A 23,164-nucleotide genomic window follows, 5' to 3' on the forward strand; every position below is an offset into this window, starting at 1 on the left:
TAGGACTAGAACACCCTATTGTTTCATATAAGCGCCAAGAAAGCAAGGGCAAGAACTTAATTTTTTATTTTTATTAAGTAGAGCCTTGGTGTGCTGACAGGTGCACTTTAGAGCACCCACAACAGCATCCAGTATAGAAAGGGGCCCCTTAGAAATGTTGGTCTAACGAACGGGAGAATAAATTACCATATTGCTTTGTACAAAACTTTCCCGTTTAAAGATCTGGTTAGGGTTTTGAAACAGAGAAACCAAGCTCATCCCAGAGAGGGGTCGAGGTGACGACGCAAGGCGCGCCGAGTAAAATGTGGGGGAGCCCCTTTGGAGCGGAGGTCCCAGTTCCCCGCGCTCGGCAGCGAGCGGAGGGCCCCTTCGGATTAGCAACCATTTTGGGCAGCATGAGCCACTTCGCCGCCCCGTCCTCGATTTGCTTATCCAGCTGCCCTCCTGGTTCCGGCCCCAGCCAGCGCTGCAGAGCGGCACGAGAGGCCGACGAGGCGGCCGGGGGCTGCGAGAGCCCCACCGAAAGCCCCCTCCCTGGGGCCGCACAGCCGTGTCGGCCTCGCCATCATGGCGGTCTCCGGGCGGGGAAGCTGAGCCGTGCGTCGCGTGCGTGCCTCCTCCCTCCCCTCCCCCTCCTCGGCGGCGGCGGCGGCGGCAGAGGCGGCAGCGCTCGCCATTGCCGCTGGTGGCAGGAGGCTGCGAGGAGCCGGCGCGGTCGCAGTCTCCACGGCGCAGGCCCACGGTAGCGCAGCCGCTCTGAGGTGAGTGCCCTACCGCGCAATCTCCAGCTATTTCAGCCCCGGCGCAGCCGCAACACGCCGCCCGCCCGCCGGCCGGCCGGCCCGCCCCGCAGCCGGCACCCTGCCGCCCCCGGCTCGGGGCCTGGGCCCCCGCCGGATTCGGCCTGCCTGGGGCGGGGGGCCCGAGCCCGGCCCAGCCAAACCGCCACCCCGAGGATGCGCAGGCCGCACTAGGCCCCAGGCGTCCTGGCGGGCTCGGGAGGGAGGCGGCTGCCCTCCCAAGAGCCCCAGGGTTCCGGCCTCCCCTACCGCCTCGGGTTCTCCCGGCCGCGGCCTCCTCCGCGCCGTGGAACCCCGGGCCTGGCCTTCCCCCACGGGCTCGGGAGCGGGCGGCCCGGGAGAGCGCGCCGGGCCCGGGAGCGGGAGGTGGGTGGGCTGCGCGGGACCGGAGCGGCGGCTCGGCGCTCGCCCCCTCGGCTCTTCCCGGCTCTGGCCCGCCGGTGGCACAGCGCGGCCGGGCGGGGCGCGGGAGTGGCTGTCTCTGGCGGGAGAGGAGGCTGGTGGTTCGGCCGGGCGACCTCCGAAGCTTCCCTCCCGCCGGGGTGGCGTGGGATGGTTACCCAGGTGGACTGGGGGGCGCTGAATATGGCGCGCTGCCCACCTTCTTGCAAGTTGTGAGGAGGCGCCTAGGCGGCAGTTCGAGGAGGAGGGCGCAAAGTCCTTTTGTACGCAGAAATAACGAGCGACATTGTGTTTTCCTCTACGGCGGAGATACCCACCGAAGGGCCTGGGTTCTTCCCGGGACTGGCGTGGTGGTCCCCGGGGTACAGGAGGGGGAGGTGGCGCACCCCTTCAGAAGGAACGGAGCCTTTGCCTCGGTTAAAACAGGGGGTCTGGGATGGTCGTGTGCTTGATTCTCCCCCATATCCCCAGGCTTTCGAGGATTCATGGGTTTGCCATTGCATGTTCTGTAGTAATGTCCACTGTTTCTCACCTGTTGTGTCGTTGCTGCTGGCCCCAAAGTTTGTTGGGTGCATCTGACTGTCCACCAGAACTTGAAATTGTTAAACATATATTAATGTTGTTAGAGCTTCAAAGGATATCTGCTCTGACCAGTTGGAGGAGCTCTTAACAGGTCATCCCATCTTCCTAACCATTAAAATATCTTGTACTTTGACTTACATTTTAGTTGGTATCGGCTGGGCCGAGTTTTTTAAGTAGGCAGAGCAAAATTTACATTTTAGTAAGTGTTTAAACGTCATTTATTGGGAGAAAGTTGGTGGGAGTGAAGCTGTCAGTTGGGACAGTGCTCTGTAGGAGATTGGGTTCAGCTTTTGTCCGTGGAGGAGTGGTCCCTTTCCCAGTCGTCAGCAGATCCTTTAGTCTGGAACAGTAAGTTACTGGATTGTTCCTCACTCCGGGGAAGGGAAGAGGGGAAAACATTGGAGATACTTTTTTTTTTTTTTTAATACGAGTGTTGGTTTAGTTTTTTCATTCAGTTGTGTCTTGACTCCCTACCATTATTTGAAAGTTCTTGACAAGTTACCCTGTAAAGTAGTAAAACTATGATTAGTTATGAGTACGAAACTAAATGTATAATCGTCATGTGTAATGTCTTGACTTTACTGGGTGCAGACTTACTGTAATTCATTGAGTGTAGATTTTTGGGAAGGTGTTGCCCCTCCCCTTCACTTTTTTGTGCTTTGCTGGGAATCTATCCCAGGGCTTTGCCCGACTTTGGCTGCCTTTTGTTTGTTTGTTTGTTTGTTTGTCTGATAGGAGTTAAGACTGTTGCTTTCAATTGGGTACCTAATTTACTCCGAAACAAAACAATAGTCTTTTAGCCCACTTTATTTATAAAGCCTTGATTTCATTATAATCTCAAACTCTGCCTACAGAAGGAAAGATGACCTTTTTGTTTTTTGTTTTGTTTTTTTGTTTTGGATTTTTTTGTTTGTTTGTTTTGAGACAGGGTTTCTCTGTGTAGCTCTGGCTGTCCTGGAACTCACTCTGTAGACCAGGCTGGCCTCGAACTCAGAAATCCACCTGCCTCTGCCTCCCAAGTGCTGGGATTAAAGGCGTGCCCCACCACGCCCAGCTATATGAAAGATGACTTTTTGTTAACTAGTGAGTGGTTTATATTCTCATTTAACTAAAATCAGCCAACTCAAATTAGGTGTTTTCACAAAAATACCGGAATTATGGAAGGATTATAGAAGGGATTTCAGATTTCCCTTGGCCTTCATACATATTTCAGTGGGATCTAAGGCTGTGGGTTTTCTGTTTTATTAAAGCATAATTACACACACCTTGCTAATTTAGTTAGGGAGGTGAAGGCCAACAACCCCGTGATTTAAACTCGTGAATTTCTTTGCTGGTGTACTGTATTTTAAATCAGACCTGGCTTTTCTGTACAAAGCATTTTATGGGAAACAAAAAGAAGCATGTATCTTTTAAGGGAAAATTAGGGTTCTTGTGGTTTAGAATTACAATTTTATAATAGCTTGGGTTTGTTTGTTTGTTTGTAGCTAAGTACCCTTGGTTGTTCTAAAACTTGCCTTGTAGATCAGGCTGGCCTCAAAGGATCTGCCTTTCTCTGCCTCTAGAGTGCTGGGACTAAAGGTGTGTACCACAGCATCCAGCTGACATTTTTATATATTTTTATTTTCAAGAAGACATTCAGTAAATGTTGGAAGAATAGTGACGATGAACAGCGATTATTGAAGTTGGGTTTTGTTTCAGGACCAAAAAAATCATAGCAAGGCATGTTGATATATTTCTGTGTAGGATGGAGGTGGGGGGAGATAAACTGTCAGTCTTGAGAAGCACCCTCCACAGGAAGTTAACCTGTCAACTCTTCAGGTTCTTGGACCAGCTCCAGCACTCCATACTGAGACACACTTGCTCACCTACTCCAGCTTGGAGCTTGAGGGGGAACTCTGTGTGCTGCTGAGTTTCACAAATGTGTCTGCTCTGTCCTCCCGACTTGAGAAGTCCAGGTTCTCCAAAAATGGCATCTTTTACTTTAGGTGTTTGTCTGTGACTGTATGATGCTCATTATATATGCATGTACATGTATGTATGTGTGCATATATATAATTTAAAAGATCAATCTCACACCAGCCTGTGGTCTTATGAAAGGCATTTAAGGAAATGTTCTGTTATAGAACATTAGTTGTTCATACGTCATGTTTTCATTAGAACATAAGACAGCATTTTGTTTTCAGCCCGAGTTTACCAAATTCAGTTTTCTACCATCCCTCAGTAAAATAGCAGTTTAAAAGGCACATGCTTATAAGTTTCTTTTAGAAATACATTCTTAGGGCCTGGTGGTATATATCAGTGGTAGTGTCTATGTTTAACTTGAGGAAGGCACTTGGTTCAGTCTCTAGCAAAGAGGAGGAGGAAGTAGTAGAAGTAGGTTGTCTAGAGATCTTCCCGCCTGTGTGCTATGTAGTAGCATCATTTCTTTCTTATGAGTGTTTGGCCTGCATATTTGTCTCTGTACTACTTGCATATCCAGTGCTGGTAAAAGCCAGAAGAGGGCATCACATCCCTTGGAGTTGGAGTTGCAGGCAGTTGTATTGTGTGTGGACATGTGAATACTGAGAACCAATTGGGTTCTCTGGAATCCAAAAGAAGGCATCAAAGCCTGGAATTGAAATTACAGGTGCTCCTGATCTACCCAGCAAGAGTAATGTGCTGGGAAGTGGACTGTGCTGCTTTGGAAGAGCAGGCAGTGCTCTTAGCGACTGAGCCATCTCTCCAGCCTGTTTTTGTTTTGATTTTTTTTTTTTAATGTGCATTGGTGTTTGCCTGCTTGTATGTCCATGTGAGAGTGTTAGATTCTGGAATTAAAAGACAGTTGTAAGCTGCCCTGTGGGTGCTGGGGTTTGAACCTGGGTCCTCTGGAAGAACAGTCAGTGCTCTTGGTCATTGAGGCCCAAAACTGTTTTGATGTAGTGTTCTGTCTGCATGCCAGGGTTAGGGCATCAGATTTCAGTATAGATGGTTGTGAGCCACCATATGGTTGCTGGGAATTGAATTCAGGATCTCTGAAAGAGCAGGCAGTGATTGTAACTGCTGAACCATCTTTCTACTTTTGTTTTGTTTTGTTTTTTAAGATAAGGATTTGTCTATCCCAGGCTGGCCTAGAACTTGTAGTTGAGTTTGACATTGAACTTCTAAATCTGCTACAAGCTTCCAGATACTGGGATTAAAGGCACGTACCTTCTTGCGTGGGTAAGCAAGCGCTTTAAACAATTGGGCTACATCCTAGCTCTTGGTTATACTTACGCATCATTATTCTAAGGTGAACAGGCTGGAAGGGAAATAGTAAGAGTTGAAACAAATGAACAGGTATTTTTAGACCACAACTATACTAAACAGTTGGAAACTTTGAATCTTGTAGCAATAAGAATGCTTTGAAGTTATTTAATGTGATATGGTGAAATTCACTGAGAAAGTGAATTTTTGACTCTGAAAGGAAAGTGAATAGAGTATGTGTGTCTTGGAGTATACCCTCTACCCCAGACAGTTCAGAATTAGGCTAATGTCTTTCAATCTCTCCTCAGTGTACTTCAAGACTTAGAGGCTTCACCATGTGGTCTTTATGCTTAGCCGTCCTAATGTGTTCACACTTACAGACATTAAACCACGTTTGAGTTGAAGAAAAACTAAACTTTTTGGAGCTACTCAAGCACATTCAAAAACGAGACAAGGTCCATGCAGCACGCTGTCCTTTAAGACAAGTCAGTATTGCCACTCATCAGGGTCTGAGGAGACCATGTTGACAGCAGGGTCTCCTGAAGCCCAGAGCATCATCACATACTTTCCTGAAGTAGACAAAGCCATATCTAGTAAGGGCGTGTGTTTGTAGGCTTCTGCGTGTGTGATTAGATTGGTCTCTGATTTTGGAGGGATAATAGTTTTTCTAAGAAGCTACAGGAGCCACTCTGTATGGACCATCTGTTTGGTGAGTTCAGCTACTTGTGGAGACTGTATTGCCTGCTAGATGGGTGAAGTATGCTGTTCAGGCTCGTGTCAGCAAGATGGTTCAGTGGGTAAATCATTTTTTTAAGTTTAGTTGATGTCCTTTGTTTCAGATGTGCAAAGTTTGGCTAATATCTAAGTCAGTACTTTGTTGACATCCCTTTAAGCAGTGCCTGCTGGATGAACTGCGCCCCTTCCAGAATGCCTTTGAAGAGTGAGCTTTGTGTGCATCTGTTAAGACCATTTTTTAAGGAGCCTGCATTTTACTGTTGGCAATTGTAAGCTTTTTAGAACTTAGGAGAGTGCTGCTGCTGCTGCCCCTGCTGCTGCATGTTAATGTGGTTAGGCTGCAGCTAAGCTACAGAGAACAAGAGGAAGTGAGGAAATGTCTCTGAAACACTGCTTAAAGCTATTTAAGCAGTGGACTAGAAACAGGGAGCAGGAAACACAGAGCTGAATTCCTGTTTTATGTTTAAAAGCGGGTGAGGCCATATCCTCCATCGAGAATTTAAGCTCCTGGAGTGAGTGTGTCCTCACTTTTAAACTTTTGCCATTGTCAAACATTAAAGATGGATTTCTAGGCCCATACAAGATACCAGAGTCACAAAATTTGGGCCTTATATTGTAGGGGAAAGATGAACTTGACTCTTGTACAGCTTGTAGAAAATAAAAAAGGGTAAAGAAAATGATGTGGGAATAGGGAGCAATTAGTTTTTGGGGAGGGACCATGACAAAGGGAAGCCATTAGGGAGGATTATGTGTATTAAGTAGAGTCTGAGGAGGACTGATAGGCAGGGGGGAATCTAACAGTTGTGCACCTTGAGAAACAGAAAGTGGATTTTACTTGTACTTGAAGCGTGTGCAAGATGAAGTTTCCATTTGGAACTTTGATTGGGAAAGTCTGAGAACTTGATAATCGGCACTCACAAGAGCATAGGTTTTATTCTGTGTGCTTGCGGGGGCTAAGGCATCCAGGAGAGTTAGCATTCAGTCAGAAACTGTGCTGGCGGTGCTGAGTGCTGAGGCCAAACCCTTGGGCCTCCGCCAAGCATTGTACCACTCAGCAGCACCCCTAGCACACACTGGTGTTTTAAAGACTGACATAGAACATTAGACTAGAAATGTTTGAGACTTGGATTGTACTGTCAGAGGGGACAGATGCTGGGAAATATGTGGCTTGTGTGACCATTGACTACAAGGAGTTGAGGTCTGTAGTCTAGTTAGTGGATGGCTATGTTGCCCTTAAGGTAGAGAACATGGAGGAAGAACAGCAATGGAGAAGGAATCCAGATGTGTTGAGTTCTGTGGGAATTGATTGTAACTCAAGGAGATTTGGAAGTGGAAGATTTTCACTCATCAACTAATGTCATAGAGAATGTGAGATGTACAATCCAGAGTGAAGACAAAACACTTTAAAAAAGATTTACAGGTACATGTGAGTCTATGTGCCCCACATTTACATGAATGCCCCAGAGGCCCAAAGAGGGTGTCCTGAGCTCAGCTGCGTGAAATACTACAGAGAATTCATCGGGATAAGACCGAGATTAGGCATTTGAGAAGTGAAAAGTTGAGTTGGCAAGATGGTTCAGCACGTAAAGGCGCTTAACTTCCTGCCTGAGCACCCACGTGGTGGAGGACAGAGCTGCCACTGATTGTCCTCTGACTGTGTGCATGCACATTCATACACACCGTGATACCTGCTGGAGGGCTGGAGGACGGAGCAGGGCTTAGGCAGCGATTGGCCGATTCCATGTGGGTCTTACCCTCCAGGATTCACACCAGTGTTAGACTGTTCATGCACAGTAGATACGGTAGACTCTGGAGGGAGCACTCACTACTATTTTTGTAATTTTAATTTTGTTTTGTTTTAAAGATTTATTTACTTATTTATGTAAATACACTGTAGCTGTCTTCAGACACTCCAGAAGAGGGAGTCAGATCTCATTACTGATGGTTGTGAGCCATCATGTGGTTGCTGGGATTTGAACTCAGGACCGTCAGAAGAGCAATCAGTGCTCTTAACCACTGAGCCATCTCTCCAGCCCCCGAAAAATAGATTTTTAAAGAAAACAAATTGGTTCACAGATTGTGTTCAGAGGAAAAAAGGATTCTAAGTTAAAAAAAATCTTTTTATTTACTTTTTTTTTGTTTTTCAAGAAGATTTCTCTGTGTAGCATTGTCTGTCCTAGAACTCATTTTAGACCAGGCTGGCCTGTCTCTGCCACCTCAGAAGCTGGGATTAAAGATGTGTGCCCACCACCACCCAGCAAGAATTGCTTATAACGTTGAGATTTTCTGCAGTAGACAATTGTTTCATCTTAATGATAATGTGGTAAGATATTTGCTCTCCTTACTTAATTTATGTGATCATGAAATAAAAATACTACTCTTGTTTTGTTAGAGCCTTTGAGATATGATTGTAGAATAGAATACTTTGATATTCTAGACAGCTTAATGCTAACACATTGCCTAGTGTTGACATTTTTAAAGTCATGAATGAAATGTATGCATTCAAACATATTCCTTACAAATAAATATTCCAAGCTGTATGTGGTAGCACATGCTTTTCATCCCAGCACTGGAGAGGCAGAGGCAGGCAAATCTCTCTAGGTTCCGGGTCAGCCTGTTCTATCTACCCAGGACTTCAGGATATCCAGGGCTACATAGAGAGGTCCTATCTTGAAAAAATAAAAGTAAATAAATAAATAAGCAAGCCATTTTTTTTAAGAACAACAACAACAACAACAACAAAACCCAAACAAACAAAACAAAAGCTGTGTGGTTTCCAGAGTACTTCATTCTGAAATTTTAATAACTGGTCATTTTTAGTTTTTTATTCAAATCTTTGGCATTTGAAATTAGATTAGGAGACAGTTTTTAATCACTTCCTAGTTTCTGGGTGGTTATTTCTATAAATTAGTTTCACTCATTCATTCATTCAATGGTGCTAGAAAATTGAACCCAGAATATTGTCCTTGCTAGACATGTCTTCTATGGGTAGGCCGTGCCCTTAGCTCTAAATCTTCACATTTCTGATTGCTATGTTCATAATAAATACTGCTTGATATTGTTTATAGGCTGTCCTACAGAAATATTGGTAAATACAGGAGTAATAGATAAGGTTATGTTAGGTAATCTTAAACAGATAAAGTTTATGGCACATAGCTTTTGATTAGTTTGTGTTGATTGCTTTTAAATTTAACATAATTATACTTATTCAGGAATGTAATTGTATTGATTTAAATGTAAACTGTACAGTATTTCATTAGTACATTCAGCACCGCAAACATCATTTCCTTGATCATTTCTTTGTATTGTAAACCTTCAACATATTTTTCCTACTTATTAATTATGGTTGCTGTACTGTGCTATAGAAAATGAGAACTTACTCCTAATTGTATTTTGTACGTGTTAGCTGGTATATCCCTTATGTCACTAGCCCTCTGGTAACCACTGCAGCTTGCATGCTGGTGAGGACTCGCGGTGTCTGTCTTCCTGTGCCTGGCTTCCTTCTCGTGTTTACAGGGCATGCATATTGCTGTAAAGTGGACCATTCATTGTATGCGCTAATCCACAGCAAGGATCCAAATAGAAGAAAAACATTTTGTCTGTTCTTTAGGTCTTGCTCTTCCCTTCTTCCCCCCTTCCCTCCTTCCCTCCCTCCTTCCCTCCCCACTCCCTTTCTCTTTTAGTTATGAAACAAAAGGCTTAGTGATAAATTTTCCATATAAAAAACCCCATATATCAAAGAATCAACCAGGGTTTGCTTTGATGCACCATCTCTGAACAGTCTTGACTTACAGTGGACTTTGGTCCTAAATCTAAGTAAAAAATGTTCTAGTAGATTGCTAATTTTGGGACTCTTGATGTTTTGCCCCTCATTTTTGGCTTTATAAATTTCTTCTAAATAAAAGTTACTTTAAAAATGAATTCTGAGTCTATTAATAAATACTGAATGTAAAAGTACATATAATATGTATTCACTGTAGAAAAGTAAAAGAAAATATAGCCTTGCCATGTAGAGAACATTTTAATGTATTAGATTTTAATTTCTTTAATTATTACATTTGTGTGTGGGGTGTCTGCCACATTCATTCCATGTGTAGGAACAACAAAAGACAGTTTTTTCTATCATAATTTGCCAAGGATCTAACTCAAGACCTCAGACTTGGTAATAAGGCCTTTATAGTAATTTTGCCAGCTCAATAGATTTGGCTTTAGGTCCTTTCCTAAGCATGCATGCATACATACATGCATACATACATACATGACTCACATAACACGTATTTGATATAGAATAATACAGTGCATACAACCTTAGACCATGCATTTCCATTTGTTTCCATGTATTTAATGTCATCAGTTTATCTTTGCTCTGGTAACACCCACCCCACCCCACCCCTGAACTGGGCTGGCTTTGAACTCCTCTGTCTCCTGAATGCCAGGATTAAAGGTGTCACTGTGTACCTAGTTTCCTGAAATTTTTTTTTGTCTTGCTTTTTTTTTTTTTTTGTTTTTTCGAGACAGTGTTTCTTCGTGTAGCTCCGCTGTCCTGGAACTGGTCTGTAGACCAGGCTGGCTTCGAGCTCAGAAATCCGCCTGCCTCTGCTTCCCAAGTGCTGGGATTAAAGGCGTGCGCCCACACCGCCTGGCTTCCTGAAATATTTTTAATGAGACAGTTCCAAGTACTTTTGTTTAATGGAATAAAGCTTAAAATTTTCTTCGCAAATGTGCATTTATTCTATTCAGTGCTGTTGGTCTGTATCATTGCAGAAGCCTCACAAAATGCTTTCCTGGGTACCATCTAATATTGTATAACTTAAGGAACCCATAGTAAAAAGATTCTAAGCATCTCTTCAAAGTGGAATTCCGTCTTCATCCTGTTTTGCACAGATCCATTGATGGGAAGTCTAACTGCTGCCTATCTAGCCCCATGGTCACTTAGAGACTGACCTCAAACTTCATACCCAGGAGGAACAGAACGGACATTTAATGAATGTGATATTCTAACATTTAAACAGGACAGAACTCACCATTACAGTTTGGTGGGGAGCCTTAGTCCATCCAGGCAGCCTGAGTGGAGAGCGGGTGTTCTACTGCTGCTGTGACGATGATATGAACGAATAGAACTTAAGATAGCATGTCTTGGCACCTCAAACCATGAAATAGCTAAATAGTTTGATAATCCTTCGGTGTCAATATTTCAAGCCAGGTTAGGTTTCTATTAAATTAGTGTCTTCTATTTTTTGCCTAATTGTGTAAGGTGGCTTCTCTAGTAGGATGGAGCTCAACGGGAAAGCAAACACCAATTTGAATTTCAGTAGGTCATTATGTTGATTTGTTAGTCTTTTGAGAAAGGACCACAGGAAGTGAAATGTGAACCTACCATTATTTTTCCTGATGAGTGAGTACTTGAGGCTGCTTCTACTGTAAACAGTGCACCCCTCCCCTTCCTCCTCAATCTCTCTGTTGTTGTTGTTGTTGTTGTTGTTGTTGTTAGGGGGGACTTGGTTTTAGGAAACATTGGTTACTATAAATCTTTATATCCTTTGGATTTTAATAGCCTGGTTCTTTAAAAAGAGGATAGGGCTGTAATTCAGTGACAGAGTGCTTAACCTGGTATTGCAGGCCCTGGGTTCATTCTTCACAAAAAAGTGCTTGGAAGGAGGGGTTGGGGGAAGGGAATTAGTGAGAACAAAGTATAGTATGTGTGAAGATGCTTCCACGAAAGAAACTCATTACTCTGTGTTAATCTACAAAATTAATTATAAAAAGAATGATTACAAGGGATAAATTGTTATTTCATCCTCATAGAAATAAAGTAAAAATTGAATAAAGACATTTCAAAACAGGAGATGTTGATTTGTTCTTTTAATAGATATTAATGAAGGGATTGACCATTTCATATCCTTGTAAACTAGTTTTGTTGTTGTTGAGACAGGGTCTCAGTATGACCATGTTGACATCATACTCAGATCCACCTGCACCTGCCATCCCCTAAGTGCCAGGATTAAAAGTGGACACTGCTACACTTGACCCCAAGTTTTATCCTTTGCCTTTAAACTAAATTTGCTAAACTTGGTTTTGTTTTGTTTTATTTTTAAGATTTATTTATTTTTATTTTATGTGCATTGGTGGCTTGCCTGCATGTATGTGTGAGCATGTCAGATCACCTGGAACTAGAGATACAGACAGTTGTGAGCTGCCATGTAAGTACTAGGAACTGAACCCAGATCTTCTGGAAGACCAGTTGGTATTCCTGACAGCTGAGCCGTCTCCCGTCCCTATGTTTTTGTTTTTGTTTTTTTTTGAGACCAGGTTTCTCTGTGTAACCCTGACTGTCCTGGAACTTGCTCTGTAGACCAGGCTAACCTTGAACTCAGAGATCTGCCTGTCTTTGCCTTCTGAGTGCTGGGCTTAAAGGTGTGCATCACCTCTACCCAGCTAGTTTTGCTGACTTAAACATTATTTTGTAGGGCTTTTTAACTTTGCATTTTGTCCTAAGTTGATTCTGTATCATTGCCACATGTTGAGGACCTGTAAGTTAAATCTTAAGCCTTGACTAAGTTAAAAATAAAATTAAACTTTCTTGTTTTATATTGAAAAGAATATATTATAAAATGGTAGTTCTAGTAAGATGACCAATGGGCAAAAGTACTTGCCGTGCAAGTCTGAGCTGGATTGTCCCTAGGTCCCCTCGTGAAAGAAGAGAATCAACTCCCCAAGACTGTCCTATGACCTCCTCACGGACATTGTGGCACATGTCCAAACTTACAACACGTCTCTCTCTCTCTCTCTCTCTCTCTCTCTCTCTCTCTCACACACACACACACACACACACACACACAGAGTGATTAAAAAAGGAGAGAGGGAGGGAGAGAGAGAGAGAGTGTGTGTGTAAGAAATAGTTGGGCATGGCTATGTAATCTCATCATTTGGGAGGTAGAGGCAGAAGGAATTCAAGATCATCAGATCATCCTTGGCTTAAGTCCTAGGCTACAAGGAAAGACAAGGGTCTTTCCTTTTTCTACCTTTCCTTTATTTCCTGTCCCCTTCCCCTTTCCTTTCCCTTTTCCCCTTGCCCTGTCCTCCCTCCCCCCGCAGCCCCCCACCCCACCCTGGCTAGCATAGAATTCACTATGGAGCCAACCCCAAACTCTTGGTGAGCTCCCGCTAAAGCCTGAAGGCACAAAGACTGCAAGCAGAAGACAAGACCCCCAGCTCAAAGTCCCAAGGGGAAGTGCTGTGAGAGTACTGGGGCCTTAAACACGGGCAACACCCCCAGTCTACAGGGTGATAAAGAGTGGTAAACCCACCATCCTAAGATAACGGTTTTCTTGTTTTTCTATACTTCTCCAATTCGTGTGTGTGTGTGTGTGTGTGTGTGTGTGTGTGTGTGTGTGTGTGTTTCTCTTCGATATATTCTTTATTTACATTTCAAGTGATTTTCCCTTTCCTGGATCCCTCCTCCCCAAAAGTCCCATAAGCCCTCTTCCCTCCCCCTGTTCCCCAGTCTACCCCTTCCCACTTCCCTGTCCTGGTAATCCCCTACGCTGCTGCACTGAGCCTTCCCAGAGCCTGGGACCACTTATTCCTTCTTCTCGGGCATCATTTGATAATGTGAATTGTGTCTTGGGTATTCCAAGTTTCTAGGCTAATATCCATTTATCAGTGAGTACATACCATGTGTGTTCTTTTGAGACCAGGTTACCTCACTTAGTATGACATTCTCTCGTTCCATCCATTTGTCTAAGAATTTCATGAATTCATTGTTTCTAATGGCTGGATAGCACTCCATTGTGTATATATACCATATTTTCTGTATCCATTCCTCTGTTGAGGGACATCTGGGTTCTTTCCAGTTTCTGGCTATTATAAATAGGGCTGCTATGAACATAGTGGAGCATGTATCCTTATTACATGCTGGGGAATCCTCTGGGTATATGCCCAGGAGTAGTATAGCAGGGTCCTCCGGAATTATCATTCCCAGTTTTCTGAGGAACTGCCAGACTGATTTCCAGAGTGGTAGTGTGTTTTCATTTAAGGCATCTGGATTTATGGATTATGTAAAATTGGAAAATAGTCACATAAAGCTGTAATCTAATTTTGTTGAAAGGGGAAAGAAAACAAAGAAGTGTCACATATGAGATGTGCCTGGTAAATGTACCAAATATATTGGTAGTGTGTTATTATAGAGACATCATATAGCAGCATCTAAGAGGTTAGGTGATACTGCTTCGCATATTTAAAATTTTCTGTGAGGGTCTGGGAGTCAGCTCAATAGGTAAAACTGTTAGCCACATCATTCTGACCTGAGTTCAAGCCCCAGAACCCGCCTAAAAAAGCCAGATGTGCTGATGTACATGTCATCCCAGCTGCTGCGGTGAGATGGTAGGCCGAGAGGAGAGGGTGCCCTGGAAGCCTGCTGGCCAGCTAGTCTGGAGCATGCAGCTATGCGGCTGAAGCAGTAAGCAGGCGGAAGGAGAGAGCCAGCTCCCAAATGCTGCCTTCCATGCTAGCATGCGCATGCCTGCACGTGCCCATCGTAATGAATACACTAGCAATAAATAAAGCAATTTTATATTTTTATATGATTTTTCTAGTAAACATATTTACCAAATAGATGATATGGACCCCTTTAAATATATTAAGTACTATTTTGGTTTTATTTTATTTTTCAGTAGACAGGCTCTTTCTATGGAGTCCTGGCTGTCCTGGAACTCACAGAGATCTGTCTCCGTCTGCCTCCTGAGTGCTAATGATAAGGGCATGATGGTCCACATGCTTGACTATCTTAAGGGGTTCGTTGATTGGTTGGTTGGTTTGTCTGTTTTTATGGGAAACCATGAAAATGAAACAATGCAGATATTTCTGTGCTGTTAAGTGGGAGTACTATGTATTGCTTATACTTTTATCTTTGCAACTTGAGGTCACTATGGAAAGCAAATTACTGGCCTGTATTGGGATTTCCTTCAGGGCAGTGCCTTTGTATTAATTTCTCTTGTGCACCTTTTGGTTAGCATTTTATCAGCCAAAGGGTGCCACTTCAAGGAGAGAGGAGAAAGAAGATGGCATGGAGTTTGAAGTGGTTTTCTCACTAAGGCTACAGTGGGAAAGCTGCAGCTTGTCTCTTTGATGGATAGACCAGATCTGCTGTCCTGATCTCCTCAGTCAGACCATACAGTCACATATATTCAGCACTAAAGAACTGTGAACTGTCAATATGTTTACAATTAATAAATGGCATTTTACCATTCTAGTAACATATTGTGGTCATTTTACTTTGAATAAAGCACTTTATCCTTCAGGACTTCCGTGGTATTCCTCTGACCAACAGGACTGCCACCCTGCCATGCACAGCCAGGGACACTGTGACAAAGAGTGACACAGGTGGTCTATACACCGCCACTGCACCTCTGCTCTTGTGGAGATTGTAGTTTGTACTTTCTTATGGATGATGTCTTGGCAGAATTGAACTTAACACATTAATTCCAGATATTTCTGCAGTGAGAAAGGGAGTTGACCAGATGAGCTAGGACTGCTGGGCAAGCGGCTGTGGTGGGCTGAGAGCCAGCATCTCTGCCCATTGTGGCCAGGGCCAAGGGAGAGTCTACTTGGTGCCTCCTTTCCTCCTTTTGCAAATTGTAAAGGGTCAATGAGAAAAATGTCTTCTAATTTTCATCTCCCCCCATGTAGGGTACTACACCTTTAAAAATATTTCATCAGAACAGCTGCAGACTTTGACTTGTCACTAGGGAATTTAGGTATTTCTTTAAATTAATGCTGTATATAAACATTATGTAGGCAGTTCAAGTTTCTTTAAACCTCCAGGGTAACATTTTAGAAATTGATACCCCTTGTAGATTTATGGGTCTATTGCATTTTAAGTCAGTTCTACAACAGAGTTGTTAATTTCAATTTTAGGTGGTATTTGCGTTTTTTAATCAGTCACTTTCTCAACTTCATTGCCTTCACTCCCACAGCCTGCCATTCTGTTTTCTTATCTAGAAGTCAAACATGTTTTCCTTTAGACTGCTGTGCTTTTTGACTTGATTTTAATGCTATACTAAATTTATTTTTCCCTAGATAGTTCAGTTTAATGAATTACAAAGTAAATGTGGAAATTTTTTTCTTCTTGAAAAAGGCTCTTACTATGTAGCCTGGCCTGGAACTTGATATGTAGACCTGCTGGCTCTTAGAATTCATAAAAAAACTGCCTTGGATTCCTCAGGGCTGGGATTAAATGAGGGGTCTACCACATTCTGCAGGAATTTTAACTTTTGATCAACTAAGGAAAATTCAAATTTACATTTCTGATACTGTTTGGAATTCTTGGAAAATATTTTGTTTTGTTTTTTTGTTATTTAGAAAGGTTCATTTTATTTATTTATTTTTTGTTTTTTTGGATTTGTTTTTTTTTTTTCGAGACAGGTTTTCTCTGTGTAGCCCTGGCAGTCGAGGCCAGCCTGGGCTACACATTTTTTGGCTGGGCGGTGGTGGTGCACGCCAGTAATCCCAGCACTCTGGGAGGCAGAGGCCGGAGGATTTCTGAGTTCAAGGCCAGCCTGGTCTACAGAATAAGTTCCAGGACTGCCTTTCTCAAGAAGAAAAAAATTTCCACATTCCAGTACAGCTGTTGGTGACCCTCTCCTTCTGATGGCCCGCGAGGGAAAAGGGCAACTCTTAATTACAGTCTTCAGAAACAGAACAGAAATAATGTTTTTCTCAAAGCTGTTTACAAAAAGCCATCAGCTGTCATTCTGCTCAGTGTTCCCCTTAGAAGTTAGCATCTGAACTCTTGTGACTTTCACCCCCAGCTCAGAAAATAACTGTTGAGTCCTTTGAGCTGCCAAACAAAACCTTTGGGAGTCTGGGACTACAGATGTGCCTGGCTTAATGGTAGGTCACTTAGCATGTGCAGGGCTCATGGTTCCAATCCCTGTCACTGAAAAGAAGCAAAGTATTTCAAAATAGAAATAGCATAGTGTCGGAGCGGTGGTGGCGCACTTTTAATCCCAGCACTTGGGAGGCAGAAGCAGGCGGATTTCTGAGTTTGAGACCAGCCTGGTCTACAGAGTTAGTTCCAGGACAGCCAGGGCTATACAGAGAAACCCTGCCTCGAAAAAAGAAAGAGAGAGAGAGAGAGAGAGAGAGAGAGAGAGAGAGAGAGAGAGAGAGAGAGAGAAAGAGAAAGAAAGAGGAGAGAAAGAAATAGCATAGTGAGAAAAACGGACAAACCCACTTTAACTGTTCTTTTATGTCTTTCATCAAATCATCAGGAAATCTTGGCAGCTCTGCCATCAAAACTTGAAAACCTGACAGCGTCTCACCAACTCTGCTGCTACTCCCTGATCCAAGTCACATTCACGTTTTAGTAGCCTTATAGTAATTCCACTCTTCACCCTCCTTCAGCCTGCTCTTCTTTACATCATCACAGTGACCATTAAATGCAGAAATTAGAAAATTAGATTGTGCTGGATAGTCATATGTCAATGTGACACAAATAAGTTACCTGAGAGGAAGGAACCTCAGTTAGGAAAAGGTCTTCTTCCTAAGATTGGTCTGTAGGCAAGCCTCTAGGGCGTGTTCTTAGTGATTGATGATGGGGGAGGGCCCAGCCCATTGTGAGTGCTGTCACTCCCCAGCTGCTGGAATTCCTCCTGGGTTCTATAAGAGCTTGTTGAGCCAGCCACGGTGAGTAAGCAGACCCCTTCACAGCGTCTGTCCTGACTTCCTTCACGATTAACAGTGCTGGAGAGGGCTGGAGAGGTGGCTCAGCGGTCAAGAACACTGGTTGCTCTTCCAAAGGTCCTGATTTCAAATCCCAGCAAACACATGGTGGCTCACAGCCATCTGTACAGCTACAGTGTACTCATATGCATAAAATAAATAAGTAAATCTTTTTTTTTAAACAGTGCTGTAGAAGTGTAAGCCAGATAAACCTTTTCCTCCCCAACGTGCTTTTTGGCTAGTGTATTGTCACAGCGATAGAAATCTAAGCTTAACATAGATGATAACTTTACTGGTAAAAGTCTTCCAAAGACTTCCATCTCTAAAGTCTAAGGATCTTTCCCAGCCCACACGTTTTGATCCTGGATGCTGCTTCTGTTGTCTCTTCTGCCACTCCTTTGTCTCTTCTGCCACCCCTGTCCACATAGAGTCCTTTTTGCTGTCCTGCTATTCACACTAGGAACCCCATAGAACTAGAGTGGTGCCCAGATCCATAATAAATACTGGGTGCCACTTGTAATACCAGCCTCAGAGAGTGGAGACAAGGAATGCCCAATGCAAGCTGGCTGAGACTAGCTACACAGCAAGCTCTGAGTTTGATAGACGGCCTCAATGAATGAGGGGTGAGAACAATCAGAAGATGACACCAAACACATGCATAACATACAGAAAAATGGAGAGCTGGAGGAAGGATGTTTTGAGCAGCACACAACACTCCCTCTCTCACTTCCAGTCCCCCTCATCTTACTACTTTGGTTTCGTTATTACTTTTCTTGGTATTTACTCTGCCTAAAATTATTGTATGTGTTTATTGCTACCCTCTGCCTCTGTAGGATGTGAAATCCAGGAAGTCAGGGGTGGGTTGGCCCCCATCAGTGTTAGTGAATGTTTGACCCTTTGGTAAGTTACTCTGTTTTTTTTTTTTTTTTTTTTTCCCTTTACTGATCTCTTGCCCTTTGGCTTTGTAATACTACACTATTGTCTTCTGCTTCTCATTTTCCTGTTACATCTTGTTTTCTTACCCTTTAATGACCTCTTAACTGTTCCCTGAGTTTTTTTTTTTTTTTTGCTGTGTATTTATTTTGGTTTATTTGTTTGGTTTGGTTTATTTATTTGGTTTGGTTTAATTTTTATTTTATTTTATTTTATTTTTGAGCTTAGGTCACTATGTAGCCCTGGCTGGCCTGGAACTCACCAAATAGACCAGGATGGTCTTAAATTCACAGAGATTTGAATGCCTCTGCCTTTTGGTCATGAGATTAAAGGCATATTCAACCACACTTGGCTTTTAGAGTTTTATCTTCTCAATCTTTATTTTATTTGATTTGTTTTTGAAGCAGGTATCAATCATTCTTTAGCCCAGGCAGGCCTGTAGCCCTTGGCTGTGCTCCTGACTCAGCATCCCAAGTGTTCTAAGGATGTGAGCCCCGTGATTGGGGTTGCTTCTTTTATTGTCTTCCTTTGTTTTTATTCTCAGTAAGTTTTGTTCTCCTGCTCCGTTTACTAGCTTCTGTTAATGAGTCCAGTACTTCTACATTCATATAGACTTTCCCCAAGTTTCAAACCTGAGTGTCTTTTGTGACAGGGCCTACAGAAAGCTACTGTTGCCATGGCACATGCCTGTAATTCCAGCTCTTGGGAGGCCGACTCAGGCGGATTTCTGAGTTCCAGGACAGCCAGAGCTACACAGAGAAACCCTGTTTCAAAAAACCAAAAAAATAAAGAATTTAAAAAAAGAAACAAAGAAAGAAAGAAACAAAGCAAGCAAACTATTGTCTTCCTCCACAATCTGTGCTTCCCTTTCTTGTTTGTAGTCTGGCTAAGGACCACCCTAACCCAGCCAAGAGTGGAGTCCTGACTTTCCTCAATCTTCACACATCTGTCTGCTTTTTCACTAAGTCCCTTTGGTCATCACTCACACATCTTGGGGCTTCTTGTTTGGTTTTGTTTTACATTTTTACAGGGTTTCCCTATGCAGCCCTGGCTGGCCTGAGCTGGCAGTATAGATCAGGGTAGCCTCCAAGTTACAGAGATCCATCTGTCTCTGCCTCTGCCTCTCCAGTGCTAGAATTCAAAGCATGGGCCACCACACCCAACTCTATCTTCCTTGTCTTAATTCATGCCTCCAGGATCCTTGAACTAGTCACCTGACTAGCTTGCCTCTAGCCTCAGTCTGCCCATTCTGCCCACAACTAGAGTGTTGCCAAACACCACATAGCTATTCCACACCTCACCTTCTTTAGCAATGCCTGGGACAGTGAGGCATGCATGCTTGGGGTCACTGCAGACCTGAAATCCTTGGCTAGACCAGGTTATACTGTTCTCACTGGTACTGCTTACTAGATTTTAAGAAAACTAATGTCTTATCTCATTTTAAGAACAGACTTGTTATTTTATATTTAATGCGTATATATGCATGTCTGTTTGGGTATCTTCATTCAAATGCAGATGTCTCTGCAGATGCCAAAGGCCACAGTCAAACCTCTGTAATTACAGGTTGTGAGTTCCTGATGCAGGTTCTGGGGACAGAACTTGGGTCTTCTGCAAGAGCAGTATGCACTCTTGACTGCTGATCCAGGTGTCCAGCACCTCTTCTAAATATTTATGAATAAATATTTAATGAATAAATTAAATCTTGTAAATTGCAAGCAGTTTTACAACTTGTAATAGTAGAAATTTCTCTGTACCTTTGTTCATTCTTGTGTTAGGAAGGGATCTTTTCTATCAGGCACCACTGAGAAGTTAGAATGACAGCAGCAACTTTGCCCAGTGTCTGAGACAGACTCCCACTATCTAGCTCCCCAGACGAACCCATTGGGTGCTCCACAGGTGATACTTCCCTCAGAAGCTTACCATCCTGGACCCCGCTGCTCCCTACAGCATGGCTTGCATATCCATTTCAGAGAGCTTCTCTGTCAGTGAAGTCCAAGGTCCTTTGCAAAGCCTACCATTCCACCAGCCTTTCCTTTCTTCCCCTCACTTCTCACTGCTTTGCCGTCACTCAGACCCTCCGTATATCCTGCTCCTGTGCGTGAAGACAAGTTTTCGAGTGTTCGGTATACATATTGTAGATTGGTGGCTTGTTCCTGGTTTTACATGTTAGTTTTTGTTTCCTTGTTCCTAGATTTATAAAAACAACAATCTGCAGGACGTTTGTACTGTAAGAATTCTAGGTAAAGTGGTACACTCCTGCTCCTTCAGAGTAGCTGAGTTTGCTTCCCAGCATGCACGGGTTAGCTTACAACTCCCCTTATTACTAAGAGATCCGATGCCCTCATCTGTCCTTCATAAAAATAAATCAGGTTAATTTTTTTTGCATATTGGTATGGTTACAAATAATAGTTGTAAGCCAAATTATTTATTAGAAAAAATTAGCCTCATGCCTTTTATGTCTCCACCCCTGTTTTGTTTGTTCGTTTTTTTAGTTGGTGATTGTTGTTGGGTTTTTTGTTGTTGTTTTTACCAAGACAGGGTTTCTCTGTGTAGCCCTGGCTGTCCTGGAACTCACTCTTTAGACCAGTCTGGCCTTGAACTCAGAAATCCACCTACCTCTGTCTCCCAAGTGCTGGGACTAAAGGCTTGCGCCACCACTGCCCAGCATTCGTTTGTTTTTTATTTATTGGTTTTATGTATATGAGTACACTGTTGCTGTCTTCAGACATATCAGAAGAGGCATTGGATCACATTATAGATGGTTGTGAGCCAGCATGTGGTTGCTGGAAATTGAACTCAGGACTTCTGGAAGAGCAGTCAGTGCTCTTTTTTGTTTGTTTGTTTGTTTGTTTGGGTTGGTTTGTCTTCGAGACAGGGTTTCTCTGTATAGCCCTGACTGTCCTGGAACTCACTCTGTAGAGCAGGCTGGCCTCGAACTCAGAAATCCACCTGCCTCTGCCTCCCAAGTGCTGGGACTAAGGGTGTGTGCTACCACCTGGCTCTTCTTCCCTTTTTAAAAAAAAGTTGATTATTTTTATTTTATATGTATGGCTGTTTTTGCCACCATGTGTTGCAGTACCCACAAAGGCCAGAAGAGGGCATTGGGTTTGAGTTAGAGTTAGAGAAGATTGTGAGCTACCTTGTGGATTCTGGGAATCAAACTTGTCTTCTACAAAAACAATGAGTGCTCTTAATGAGTCGTCTCCTGCTTGTTTCTCTGCTTTTGGAAACAGTCTCAGTATGTAGTCTCAGCTGATGTAGAACTTGCTGTGCACACCAAGCTGGTCTAAATCTTAGAGTGATTATCTTGCCTCTCCCTCCTAAACGCTGGGTTTACAGGTTGTGTGTCAGTCACATTTGTTCGTTTGGATAAGAGGCCTCACTTTTAGGGTATCCATCCTCAAGTAGCTGTCCTTGTGAGACAGTGGTGGTTGGAGTGGGCTAAGGCTGGGAGAAACAGGACAGTCACTAGAGCATGGAGATGGGTGACTGCAGGGGCAGTTTGAACAGTCACTCCACTGTGTGTCATTTTAAATAGAGATTCATTAAATTCTCAATTTAAAAAAAAAACCAAACATTTGGCTTTACTATGTTTACGATAGTTAAATATCAGTCAAGGAGCCCAAACAAAGAACAGTACACAGCTGTGCTCCAGTGCAGTGCTGGTCTGTGGGACAGAGGGAGTACTTGGTTGGGAGGAAGGAAGTGTGAATTTGGATTTTGCTGCCAACTAGAAGTATGATTTTGTATAATTCAACTCAGCCTTTCTGGAAGCTAATCTTTAGAATGAGAAGTCTAGATGTTCTCCAAGGCTTTAGATGTTTTTAGATTTGTCTCTGGTTAAGGGACAACCTGTGAGCAGTTGTGTCCGACTGCTAATAAATATAAGAAGACAGTGTGTGGGGAGGTGAAGTGAATGGCTACAGATTTCCCAATCAGTTTTTATCAGCCTGCTGTTTACTTTGATAAGCCAGAAAGCCATGGAGAGTGCACACTGACTGTACAGGAGATTCTGTCTTCCTTTGCCCTGTTCCAAGCCATGCTAACTATAATCAACCCTCCGCCTTTTGCTCACAGTTTTAGGCATGTGATATTTTCATTATTTTGTTTTTTGTTTGTTTGTTAGACAGGGTTTCTCTGTGTAGCCCTGGCTGTCCTGGAACTCACTCTGTAGACCAGGCTGGCCTTGAACTCCGAAATCCGCCTGCCTCTACCTCTCAAGTGCTGGGATTAAAGGCATGCACCACCACTGCCCGTCTATTTTCATTATTTTGAAAAACGTTTATTGTATTTATTTTTTTAACATTTACTCATTTTGTATGTGCCTGTGTGTGCTATGACATGCATGTGGGGGACAGAGGACACTTGTTATGATTCCTCTGCTTTTACCATGTAGAATCCGGGCCTTGATCCAAGCCATCATCAGGCTTAATGACACAGTCCTTAATCCACAGAGCTGGCCCTTCTCATTCGCTAGCTCGCTGGAAATCGTGTGTGTGTGTGTGTGTGTGTGTGTGTGTGTGTGTGTGTGTGTGTGCGCGCGCGCGCGCGTGTGTGTTTAATGGTAAAAGTTGGAACTACCCGATTATCAGGAATAGGAAAGTATGTTGGCAATTTTTATGTCAGCTTGACTTAAACTAGTCATCTAAAAGAAGGAAAATGCTTCCATAAGATTCAGCTGTAGCGTATTTTCTTAGAGATTGATAGGGGAGGTCCCAGCCCATTGTGGGTGCTGCTATTCCTGTGCTGGTGGACTTTCCTCGTGATCC

At 43.3% G+C, this 23,164-nt stretch overlaps 1 protein-coding gene across 8 annotated transcripts in view; it reads left to right on the forward strand.

The window, feature by feature from the left end:
• The first annotated feature begins 663 nt into the window (after positions 1-663).
• Nrf1 (nuclear respiratory factor 1) overlaps positions 664-23,164 on the forward strand; it is a 104,173-nt gene continuing 81,672 nt past the window's right edge. For all 8 annotated transcript variants that reach the window (XM_052173367.1, XM_052173371.1, XM_052173368.1 and 5 more), the window contains exon 1: positions 664-761. The gene's annotated coding sequence lies outside the window, so the exon portion shown is untranslated. The remainder of the gene's footprint in view (positions 762-23,164) is intronic.

The sequence above is a fragment of the Apodemus sylvaticus genome, chromosome 2, assembly GCF_947179515.1.
Source record: "Apodemus sylvaticus chromosome 2, mApoSyl1.1, whole genome shotgun sequence".
In the NCBI taxonomy this organism is placed as follows: Eukaryota; Metazoa; Chordata; class Mammalia; order Rodentia; family Muridae; genus Apodemus; species Apodemus sylvaticus.